Source organism: Dendropsophus ebraccatus, chromosome 1 (genome assembly GCF_027789765.1).
Source record: "Dendropsophus ebraccatus isolate aDenEbr1 chromosome 1, aDenEbr1.pat, whole genome shotgun sequence".
In the NCBI taxonomy this organism is placed as follows: Eukaryota; Metazoa; Chordata; class Amphibia; order Anura; family Hylidae; genus Dendropsophus; species Dendropsophus ebraccatus.
The window spans coordinates 118,080,911-118,094,136 of NC_091454.1; the positions used below are offsets into that span (position 1 = coordinate 118,080,911).

At 40.5% G+C, this 13,226-nt stretch overlaps 1 protein-coding gene and 1 pseudogene across 7 annotated transcripts in view; one reads left to right on the forward strand and one right to left on the reverse strand.

The window, feature by feature from the left end:
* The window catches only part of LOC138776414 (pendrin-like), a 112,725-nt gene that overhangs the window by 85,637 nt on the left and 13,862 nt on the right, over nucleotides 1-13,226 (reverse strand). The window lies entirely within an intron of this gene.
* On the forward strand, nucleotides 12,518-12,692 carry LOC138780389 (U2 spliceosomal RNA; annotated as a pseudogene).

Consider the following 13,226-nt stretch of genomic DNA (forward strand, 5'->3'; position numbering starts at 1 on the left):
CACACTTCCGGGTACACGGGTGGGGGTGGTGGGACACGGGGAAGGGGTCCATTCACAGACATAACATACATTACAAAGTTGTATAACTTTGTAATGTGTGTTATTCTGTGAATAATTTTTTATCGCCGGACAACCCCTTTAAGCCCCTATTACATGGCACGATCTTCACAGCAAGCGAGTGCCGATCGGTCAGATCAGCGCTCACCTGCTCCTTTTACCCCTGTCAACTGCCAGCGTTATTACACATGCAGACAGCGAGCTGGTAAGAATGTGTGAGTGTGTGTGTGTGTGTGTGGGGGGGGGGGTTACTGGGAAATTGGGGGGGGGGGGGAATGATCAGCCAAAATGGACGATAATTGCCAAATACAGCCTATAATCACTTTGTGTAAGGGTGAGTTTACACAGAGAGATTTATCTGACAGATTTTGGGAGCCGAAATCTTAGGCTTTCCTTTATGACCTGTTCCCTGTTTATAGTCTGTTCCTGGCTTTGGCTTAAAAAAATCTGTCAGATAAATCTGTCTGTGTAAAAGCACCATTAGGGACAGAAGATCTATATCACTAATCTATCAACTATTGCACTTACATAGGATTTAGAGAAACTGCAGTGATGGGACTACATCCACTCTTTGCAAAGCCGGAGGTATCATGCAACCCATGCGTGCCACCTAAACTAAACTCATAAATCATAAAGCATACAAGAGCCCCAGATGTATTGTTTAATAATTAGTAAAATAGTATTTCCCTTATTTTTCCATACATTTTATAGTGTTTTTTCCTGAAAACCATAAACATTACTATTATACAGGTTTACCTATTTAAACAAACCTCCTAAATATGCTGCCCTATAAAATAGACGCATATTACAGCTACATCTGGCTAATACTGTGTTTCCCTGGCTAATTTATGCTCCCAAAGATGTGTTATGTTTTACTTTCAGGGGACGTCTTATTTTTCCATGAATAAGAAATTCACACTTCTTGTTGAACAAAAAAAAAATGAACATTTATTATATACTGTACAGTAATCGTCATCACAAACCAGCATAACCAGACAACCCACCACTTTCGGGGCATGCCTTATTTTGGAGAGATGCCTTATTTTAAGCTATCCTTTAAATCTTCCACTATGCCTTATTTTCAAGGGAACAAAGTAGTAGCATTAATAAAATACAGTGAAAATAGTAAGCATATATACTGTATAGCAACCTGCCAGTCACAGTGAGCAGTGCAAGGAGGCAAAAAGAGTGACTGATATCTATTAGTCAAAAGGCATTGGTGCGCTCCACCAATCCCACCCAAGGGGGTTATCTTTGCCAGTAAGGGTATGTGCACACTACGGAATACGCACAGAGACTTTAAGCAGATTCCGCCAAGTAGCCTCTGCTTGAAGTTCCACCCGTCCCACAGACCCAATGATATTTTCCAGCAAATTCCGCCCAAAGAACTGACATGCCAATTCTTTGAGCAGACGGCAGAATTTGCCGTCATATATCACTAAATCTATGGGACTGGCGGAAATTCAAGCAGAGGCCAAGCGAGGGAATCCGCATGAAGTTTCTATGCATATTCAGTAGTGTGCACGTACCCCAATAGTTGGATCATATAAATATACAGTGGTTTGCAATAAATTAGAATATCAACAAAAAAAAAATTTCAGTAATTCATTTCAAAAAGTGACCTCATATATTCTATAGAGTCATTACATACAGAGTGAACATTTTCAAGCGTTTTTCTCTGTTAAAGTCAATGATTATGGATTACAGCCAAGAAAAACTCAGCATTTCAGAAAAAAAATCAGTATTTCAGAAAATTAGAATATTATATAAAACCAACTGAAAAAAATTTAACTTTGTGACTTTAAGTAAGCCTAATTCTAAGTCTCCCTCTTTAAGGTGGTTTTATGCCCTGGCTCCAAGGTGCTGTATAGAGTTTTAGAAGAGTTTTTTTTTTTCAGTTTAAAAGCTGTTTCCCTTTTAAGTCTGGCCTCATGTTTGATCAGGTATACCAAACAAAAAAATATAGACCTGAGTGCTAAATGCATATATCAAACACAATACCCCAAGGGAAAAGGCATGTGCACAAAAAAGGTAGCACATTAAAATATATGCTATTAAATAGCAAATGACAATACACAAAATATATACAAAAACAGGAGCAATAAGACTAGGTAGACAAGCCCTAGATACCACTCTACATTAAAAACAGAAAAATGTCAGCATTAGTCCTGCTGGCGTCCTAGCCAGGACTCATCAACCAACCTGACACAAAACAACAGCACATAAACCATAATGATAAATCAATCCCATAACCTATCCAAAAAGCAATAAGTAATGTAGTAATAAGATAAATGAAAATAATAAAAAAGGTTCAGGTGGGAGCAGAGAACAATGAAGGCGTTCCACCGTTCCCGGCTTCCTCAGGGATGTGAGTGGCAATGATGCTACAACATATTTATAAGTCCAAGGAAAACAATGATCCAGCACGTAGCAAAGAAAGATGCCTTTATTTTCCAAATGCAGGTAAAAACATGTGAATCACCATAGTGCAGGGACCCCACAGATCAGACGCGTTTCGAGCGCATGCGCACTCTTGCTCACTGATAATCCCTCCCACCACATTGTATACTTAAATACCCTGGGAACCAGGTGCATTGCACTAGCGTGGGAGTGATTGAATGAACTTGTAGTATGCTATAAACATTGTTACAAAGTCAAAGCCTATATGTGTAGTACTCCAAATTATATATACATAAATATAATAACATTATAGGACGTAGTGCTAAAAAAAGGAAATGGATGAGATGATTAAGATTTACGTATTCAGTATTTGGTATTATTGCATCAGAAAAAGCCGTACTATAAACACATGGGAAAATAAACAGCTGTAACCAAAATATAACATTTACCAATAATATATAAACATGGTCAGCATTGCCACATACATTTATAGCTACATTTCCAACAAAAACACATATAATATGAAAAATAATTCATTGTGACTACTATGTGTGATGTTGGAAAAAGATGTAAACCCCACAGTCACCGGTTGTGACCTATTCAATCTCAATGATAAGCTGTTAGGCAATGTATATTGTGTGAACACGAGCCAAAAATGAACACAAACAATGAAGTTTTAGTGATCATAAATAATGGAAAAGACATGAAAAAAATGTACACAACATAAAAATTATATAAACAAAAAGAGAAAGAAAAATGTATAAAATAAAAATTAATAATAATAATGAAATAATAATTCACGACGTACATTCATGCCCTCCGGGGCTCGTGTGCCTAATGTAAACTGCCAATAAGCCTCCCGATCACGTAAGTGTTTATATATATCACCACCTCTTGCTGATGGCACAATTTTTTCAATACCATAAATTGTGAAAAATCTACAGTTAGACTGATGGCAATTGATAAAATGTAGTGATGCACCTGATTTATACATGGGTCTTAACTGTAGAGGCCCTGTAGAGCTCCCCCCCCCCCCAGGAAAATAATATAATATAATTACATACCATGTGCATATGCTTTTTCTCTTGGGGTATCATGTTTCATCAGGACACCACGGAGGACACACCTAGGTGCATCCCACTGTACCTTGGGAGAGGTAAAATTCGAAGCACAATCCATTTGGTAATGTTGGATTTGCCAAGTAAGGCCTATTTCTGTTGATAAATTCACCCATACGTATAGCACACATAGAAGACTAACCAGCTTTACAGTTGGAGCAGCTGCTTTATGTGAGTGCTAATATCTTCCTTTCGCTGTGGTTGGGCTGGTGTCTCTGAGTTAGACATCTTCTTATATTCCCATAGCTATAACCTGGTTGATACCATAGCTTGTGCTTGAACCATTTAAGCCTGGCCATCCAACACTGCAGTTCCCTAATACATTAAAGAACTGTTTTCACTTCACAGCACAAACTCTTCCACCAACAAGATGTCAGTGAACTTCTCAGTAACAGCCTCAATTGCTGCCGACAACTCCTGTTTGAATTTATTTAACATTTACAATGTTGATGTGTTTTCCCTTAGTCCTATTAGCAGCACAACGGATAGGGCAGCTCTGCCTCTGTGAAACCTTGCAGGACGTGGGAATATTTTAATGAATTAACCAATAAAAGCTCCACCTCCTCCTTACATATAGGACCCCTTCAACTCCCAGTCCCTGAGTCAGTTATAGGGTATAAACCCACACACCGTATATGCAGCAGATATGCAACAAATACGCAGCAGATTTGTTGGTACAGATTTGATGCTGTGTTCAGTTATTTAGATCTAATCTGCTGCGATTTTGCTGCGAGTTTGCTGCGAGTTTGCTGCGTATCGCAGCAGTAAATACGCTGCATATACGGTGTGTGGGTTTATACCCATAAAGAATAATTAATAGGGAAAGATCCTTGTACTGCTAATGGGACTAAGGGTACTAGTTCACGGAACGATAATCGGCCGAGTCGGCCCTATCTCTGGCCAATTATCGTTCTGTGTAATAAACACAACGATCAGCTGATGATCGTTGTCATCGACTGATCGTTGACAATTACCAAAAGAAATACATTACTTATCCAATGTCCAGGGCTCCTCCTACTCCTCTTCTCCCCAGGTCCCGCACGCTGCAGCTTCAAAGTGGCCTGTCTTAGCTGACAGGTGGCTCAGCCAATCACAGGCCTGGACATTTGCGTTCTTAGAGAAACCTGCCAAGGGCATACAATTGCATCCTTGTTGAATTCTGCTCTTCCTCTGGGGAGAAAGGAAGAGCTTTATCCTGAGTCTATGCAGAACCCCAACAAGGTTTTGTTAATTGAGGGGACCAAATCTGATTTCTCTGTGTTCACCATCCATCTGAGCTGATGTAGAAACTCTAGGATAGTACGGACCTGCATGAGAAGGAGGTCTTTCATGGCCTTGCAACCTCCAATCTTGGAGTGTTTTGGAACCAAGAATACCAGGGAATACACACCAAAGAAATTAAATGATATATTTGCTCCTCCAAAATCCTGCCTCTGGGGGGAGGGAGTGGGAAAACAAGAAATCAGAAATTTTTCTGGGGGAACAATTTCTAAACCAAGAGAATATCTGTGCCGGATTATGTTTACTAGTACCAAGGGATCTTGATTCTAAGATTCACAGGCTTTCAGAAAATGAGTCTGTCGCCCCCCCCTTAGGGTTTTGCGTAGAGGTTCCTCCTCTCCTGCAAGAGTAGGTGCCTCTACCTCTACTAGAGTGGATGGACTGCCTCCTCCTCTGAGGGGACGTACAAAATTGCTTCAGAAACCCCCTAGAGACCTAAGGGACAAATTTGCCCTTTTTATGAGACAATGCCTTCATTAACTTATCTAATTCGGTTCTGACTAACTTCCCTCGTTGATATTCCAGGTTGCATAGGTAATACTTAGTGTATCCCCTGACCATGGCTTAATCCACAAGGCTCTGCGGCAAGCATGCTATGGTTCTAGAAGTAAGCCTTACTTGCTGTGCAAAGGCATAGAACACAAAATCAATAGCAATATTGATTTGTCTGAAAGATGACAAAATCACTCAATATCATCTTGAGTCTTAGACAACCATCTCCAAAGTGCCCAATAAACTTTCATGGAAGATATGGCAACATTATTTTGAGCTAAAACTGCTGATCTATCCTCCTACGCATTGGATCCTTTAGGACTTAATCCCTCCGTATTGCCACAATTACTTTAGGTGGAAAAATTCACTTCCTTGTCTGCTCCTCAACCAGAGTTTACAGCTGTTTGAATCTGTGACTCAGTATAGACGCTTTGTTGGGTTTCTTCTATTCTAATTTCATCATCTTCAGTATATGATCATCAACCCTGAAAGTTCTTGTGCTCCTAGAAGTAAAAGCAGCCTCCGGATCTTCAGGATGAATCTTCAGGCCATAACTGACCTTATAAGTCTTTGGATTTTATTCGTAGAGAAGTTGGTTTTACCTTCATCCAATTCTTCTTTCTCAGATAAGGAGCCAATCTCATCCACCCCTCTATAATCTTGTTCAAACTGGAATCCTACTGGGGACTTAGGGCCCTATTCCAGATTATCGTTAAATCGTTCGAATATAAACAATCATTTGGTTGAAATGCAGTTAACGATTAACGACCGAACAAGAAATCGTTGATCGCTTTATAAGACCTGGATCTATTTTTATCATTGCTCATTCGCAAAACGTTCGCATTGAATAAGACGTCGTTCGGTCGTTCCCAGTAGATACGAACAAAATTACGAAGAAATAGCGAAGAAAAAACGATCGCAAATACGATCATAAGTAGCGATTATCGTTCCATGGAAATGAGTAAACGTTTTCAGGTCTTTCGCAATAGCGGTAGTTTGAGATCGTTAATCGTTAACGATTATGCAAACGATAATCGTCCGGTGGAATAGGGCCCTTACTTCTTCTGGCCGTCTTCCTCGTTCTAAAGTGAAAGGAGTCTTTAAGGTTACTGAGAGGAGAAGAAAAAAACAGACACAATTAGAAATTAGGGAATAAATTTGAAGATGTATGGAAAAAAGATACTCACTGGTACCAAACACAATGGTTTGTTATACCAAGTCCCTTACCCAAATTACCACATCTCTTATTGTTAGTTCTTTTTTGCCTGGAATCCTACCGCAAAACTCTTGGCAGGTTTCGGAATCATACCCCCCCGACTTATGACTTATGAAAACAGTCAACAGATCTTATGCTATTTAAAGGAAAAGTCCAGTGAAAAATGTTTTCCTCCATTCCCTCCCCACATACAAAGTTGAATAACTTCATAATATACTTTGATACCCAATTCCAACTCCTTATCCCACTTTCCCTGGTCCCGCTGGTCACCGGAAGTGGCTTACTTCCGGGTTCATCAGGACGATCTTACAGCCCCAGGTGGCATCTTGGGTTGTGACATAGGGCCGACCACGTCATGATCGAGGGAGTTCTTCGGGCGTTCCTCCAAGCTCCCGGGCACTCTCTCTCTCTCTCCCTGCCCTGGCAGGCCTCCCATACCTCCCTAGTCTAAGCTGTGCTAATGCTATACAATGCTATACAGTGTATACACGGAGAGCAATTAGATAGATCTTCCATATATGGCAGTCCAGTGTATGACCTGCTTTACCCTGCCGCACTATATACAGTAATTTCACTACTATTAGAACTGCAAATCCCAGCACACCCGATGGTCATACACTGGACGGGCATGTGTATCGCCATCTGGTGCGCTGGGATTTGCAACTCTAATAGTAGTGACATTTCTTTACATAGAGCGGCAGGGTGAAGCAGGAACCAATAGCACAGCTTAGACTAGGGAGGTATGGGAGGCATGCCAAGGCAGGGAGGCATGCACAAAGGAAGGGAGAGAGTGCCCGGGAGCTCGTGGAAACGCCGAAGGAACACCCCGGATTGTGACGTGTTCGGCCCTACGTCACAACCCAAGATGGTGCCCAGGCAGTAAGATCGTCCTGAATAAACCGGAAGTAAGCCACTTCCTGTGGACAGCGAGGCCAAAGAAAAAGGGGTAAGGAGCTGGAAATGGGTATCAAAGTATATTCTGAAGTTATATAACTTTGCATGTGGGCAGGGAATGGGGGAAAACATTTTTCAACGCACTTCTCCTTTAAGTGAAAGGAGAGGGAGGGTCGCACTCACCACAGCGATTACAAGTTCAGTTTTTATGTTTTGAGGTCGCCTTACATCCTACTGAGATCCTCCCCAAATCCATAGATGATATCTTAAAAAGTATGGTAGGAATATTCTTTAGCAAGCATAAAAATAAATTTTGTTGAGGCAAACACTCCCGTATTACTTAAATTGATATTCTGAAGATTTAGACCTCTGACTATTCTTAGCTTTGCAGCACCAGACTCTCCATCTACAGACAACTCGTCTTCTGAAAACCTAATATGTACGATTTTAACGCCACCCACCATGCTCTGCTCCATCCCACTCGGGGGGGGGGGGGGGGGGATCAGATTCTTACGAGGAAGAAGAAAAAAACATTTTAAAAATCAATCAGTCCTAAACACTGCACAGTAGATATATACTTATCTACCTAGCTCCAGATAGAAGACAAAAGCTTCTCTCTGACAAAAGTGCATGTGTCCACCAACGTCACATCCACTTATGTCTACCTTGGGCTTAGTAAAAAAAAAATTGTATGATGCTCACAGCACTGGCACAGAGTACCGGAAAAGCAGTGCCACAGCAGTCCTTGACAACCACTGCTGGTTCAAGGATGACACTGCGGGTTTAAGGATGAAAATAACTTGGACTGGGAGCTGAAGGGTCCTCTATGTAACGAGGAGGTGGATCTTTTATTGGTTAATTCATTCAACTATTCCCAAGTCCTGCGGGTTTTACAGGGGCGGAAACACCCCATCCGTTGTGCTGCTAAATAGGATGACAGGGAACAAAAGTTCTCATGGTTGTTCTTACCTTTCAGTGTTCTGTTAGTTCCTTGCCCCCTCAAACTTTGAACCTTATGGCCAAGTTCACACAATGTATTATTTTATTAAACAACGGCTGTTGTTGCAGGTCTGCAACAATGGCCATCACAGTCGCATTAACTCCTATGGAATCACAGACTTAGTGTATACACACTGTATACATTATGGCCGGGATTCCATGCGGTTGCACAGAAAATTGTCATCTCTATTTTGTGCAGCTGCTTTTTAGTGAAAAGCGGCTACATGAAACAAACTTTGCAGAGCACACAATGTAAAGTACAGCTCCCGGCCATACTTTACATTGTGTGCTATGGCTAAATGGAGTTCGGGCACACCCAAATGTGGCCAGATTCCAATTAGGCTGAAGTGATGTTCACGCGGCCGACTGTAGTATCGACCGGGCACACAGCCATGTAACAGAACGGTCGTTGTTTTGCCATGTATGAACATGGCCTATACGTGTATATGACAACAGGCTTGGTGTAATCAGTGATAGTCAGAATAGGGTTTTTAGGTTAAAAATATTTTTAGGAATTTTAGGGTTTTTTTTTTAATAATTTTACTAGATTTTAAAATAATTTTGAAATCTTGCTGTTTCCATTCTGGCTACTAGGCTTAAAATTAAGCTTGCCACTTCGTAAGTTTACAAAATTGAGCATTTGGTGTTTATTCTAAAGACATAATCGTGTTTTTCTTTGCATAAACTTTTAAAGGGAAGGGAAATGCCATGTCTATATGCATATGGGTGTATGTTTTTTCCCCAATTCTTTAATTGAAATCCTGGAATCACATAATGAAATAATCACATGACATGTAATGGGAACAAAAAAACAGATGATATGCCAGAAAATAAAAAGGCCTAAAGAAATTTACCCCAAAATGCTAGCTGTCTTTTCGGACATGTTTTGTGCCATTTTTTCAGCGCAATAAATGCCATACGAAATTTGTTTGTGACAGAAGACTCAGCAACATCTTAATTAGAGATGAGCGAACCTCAAGCATTCTCGAGTCCATCCGAACCCGATCGTTTGGCATTTGATTAGCGGTGGCTGCTGAAGTTGGATAAAGCCCTAAGGCTATGTGGAAAACATGGGTATAGTTATTGGCTGTATTCATGTTCTCCAGACAACCTTAGAGCATTATCCAACTTAAGCAGCCCCCGCTAATCAAATATCAAACGATCGGGTTTGGATGGACTCAAACAATGTTCGAGGTTCGCTCTAATATTAATCAATTCTGTAATACAGCTAGCACAAACTGGTTGATGCTCAACATGCAGTACAAGTCATTGTGTGAAAGAATTACAAAATTATATATTAATGAGTATGCTATTAATGAGGTTGCCACTGAGTTCGAAATGCATTGATAAAGTTTATTTTTCTCAACTTTTTGGCCGTATTTCAGCAGGTTTTTTTTATGGCTGTCATTTTGATATGAAAATGCGGCTGTAATATTTTCACCTTAAAATGAAGGCTGTCCAATAAAACGTCCAAAAACAAACATTATGTGAACATAGCCTAGTTGCTAAAACTCATATTTCATATATCAAGCTTAGTGGTACTGTAGACAAAGTAGGACACTGCATTTATACTTCAGATGCCTACCTTACTTTTTCTGAAATCCCCTCCTGCTTGATGGGAAATAGAACCAGTGCCAGGTTATGAGAGACACAGACATTTGAGCATAAACTGTCCCAGCTATCCTAGTGAACAGTCTGAGAGCTACAAGAGGTAGCTGTAGCTATCTACAACTACAAAAGGTCAAGATGACGTCATGATGTTATCCAGTAACTACTCGGTTCAGAGTTATCGCGTTATGTATTATCAACTGCACACATTATAAAGTCTCCTTCACTTTTTTCTGCAGTTTTAATTTCTTGTTGAAAAACTTGAAAACTGAACAAATAATGAATGTTTAAGGGAACTATTCACGTACAAAATCTATCTGGAGCTATTAAATATTGCAACTACATGATTGCGCACACTGCCCAAACATATACCTATTCCCTCTGTCCATGCCCTCTGTGTACCCCGAAAACATACTCTGATAATCTCCCATGCTGTATGTAAATGTGGGCGAATGAGGCATCAGATCAGTCCATTTGTCCTAACTAGTCACAGTGGCTGGGCTTGTCCAAGGCTGTAATCACGCCTCTCTGGCCAGATAGTTTTTAATTCACAAAGGAGGTTATAACTACTGGGGAATCACCTACATTGGGCGTACTATTTACTGGGGTCGGAGGGGGGAGGGGCAACTGCCGGAGGACTACTTACAAGTGGTATGCTTACATGGTGAGCATATTCTTTACTGGGAGGAGAGCGACTACCACCAGGACTACCTACGGGGGCATTTTCCTTATGGGAGGGGGAGATAAGTAAAAGGGGGATGGACGGCTCTGTCGTCCAATGGCCCGCATAAACCTAGAGCAGGTCCTGTACAAGGGATTTTTGGAAGTGTACAGGAGCAGTATGAGTATAGTGGATGTCTACGGATGTACAGTGGATGCTGAGGGGTATACAGGGGCAGTTACAGATGTTAGTACTCATGCTGATGCAAATAAATACCAACAATTATATCTGGATAATAAGGATTCAGAACAGTAAAAATTAGCTCCAATCAGCAACTTTTATTAGTCAAGTCATCCAAAAGTCTTACATCACACAGTAAATAATGCTATGCCTCTGTTAGGAATGTGACTTTGCGCTCCTCAGTCTGTGCCGGGCGGCCGAGGAAGCGCTGAATTTCTGTCTGTGTTTGCATATGAATTGTGTCTGAACTGTGTTTTACTTTTCAGCCACTACTGCCTTGCCTGTCAGACTTCTGGCAGTGCAGGGGTTACTGCACTGCTAGGTCTGTTCAGCTGAGCTTGGTGCTGGGATCAGGGCTGCTCCAATCTGCTGCTGGACCTAAGTTCTGATCCTGGATAAAAAGCAGTCAGCTCCTCATTTCCCTGCTGGCTATTAGTTGTTTCTAGTCCCAGCTCCCCTGCTCCTTTCCAGCGTTCCCTGTCCTAATCCCCTTGCTATTGCTCTGCCCGTGTTCTGACCTCTTGCTTGACATTTGACTATCCGCTCTCCTTCTGATTTTGTGCTGCGTTGTCTGTTTGGTTTTGACCCTGCTCGTTAACTATCCTCCATTGTGTTTTGTTTGTCTGTCTACGTTTTGTGTATTCACCTACGCAGTGTAGGGACCGACTCCGTGGTTGTCCGCGACCGTTTAGGGTCGACCGAGGCAAGTAGGCAGGTGACAGTGGGTGGGTTCAGATCTAGGGCCCACTGTCTCTTGTCTTGTCTACGTCTGCCAGTCCTGACAGCCTCCTTATAGGATTCTTAACTTTAGCTTGCATGCAAAACAGTAAAACATACAATAATACAATAATCCGCCAACATAAAATCTGCTAAACTAACAACATACATAAACAGTTACATGTGCACAACACTTATAAGGATATGATGATATCTACCGTCCAGCTGTCTCTCTCTCTCTACACAGCTGTGTGGTTTCCTCTCTTGATCATTCCCTGATGCATAACATCACCTCTCTGGGCCCTCTTTTTATATACCTTTCAACCATTGACTATATTATGGCTATTACCGATTGGTCATGTGACATAATGATTGTGTGTTTTTCTGGGAATGTGTTTGTATATGTATAAATAAGGACAGTTGGAATATGTTATCCAACATTCTGGTATTTATGGTTGTCCCCAAACTACCAACAACAACTGTGATATGGGTTCTTGGGCATGTGAGCAAAGTCTGGGAGCTGCGGTGATAGTAATTAGCTTACTGTGTATTAATTACAAACCAGACCTGGGATATACAAACACTCCCTTAGGTATGGAAGCTGTTTTTGTAATACATGTATATTCGTACCCCCATGTCATTATTATTTACACCTATGAATCTTTATGCCATATATGCCATATATACGTGATCCGTACAATCTTTCAGTATTTACTTGATATTGTTATAAGACTCTTTCTATATCAACAACATTATTTCTTCCTCCCTCCAGGTGCAAAAACAGGAATAGGAAGAGCTAAACCAGTACCATCCAGCTTTTGTGAAAAGGTGATTATACCTGTGCCTTGATATAAAATTATATATACTGTTCTTATCAGTTTAATATCTGATACATCCTCTATCAGGGAACCATATATTAAATGAATTTTTATAGGAAGAAAAGAGCTTGCTCTGTCCTTCCCAGGCATTGACCAGGTATTGCAGTGCTTCCAGGTTCAGTGCACAAAAATAAATAAATTAATTAATTAATAAATAATATATTAACTATATGATTTTTAGAACAAAAGGAAAAATGCCATTCAAACAGAAAATAGAAATGCAATTATCCATATTGTAACACAGTATGCACAGGAGATGTTATAAACCATTCCTTTGCTTAATAGAAAATATATATTGCAAAGTATTGTGATATTTCACTTTGTATTGGTATGCAAGTCCAAATTCCAGTATTGTGACAACTTGTACATTTACACACACTTAATACTCTGTGGATGTAATGCTGCAGACTTCATCAATTTATGTATATTTATTAAATCTATGGCTTAAAATACACAGCATACAATACATAGCATGTGTGAGCCCCCCCCTCCCCCCTCCAATCACCGCCACTGTGGACCTTGAGACTTAGGGAGCTTTTTTTTTTTTTCTTTTTTTTTTTGCTAAAAAGTGAATTGTTTGTAATAAAAAATAATTTTCTTTTATTTGTTTGAGTTATGTTTCATACAGACAGAATGTTCAGCAATAAAGCAAACACTGTTTTGTG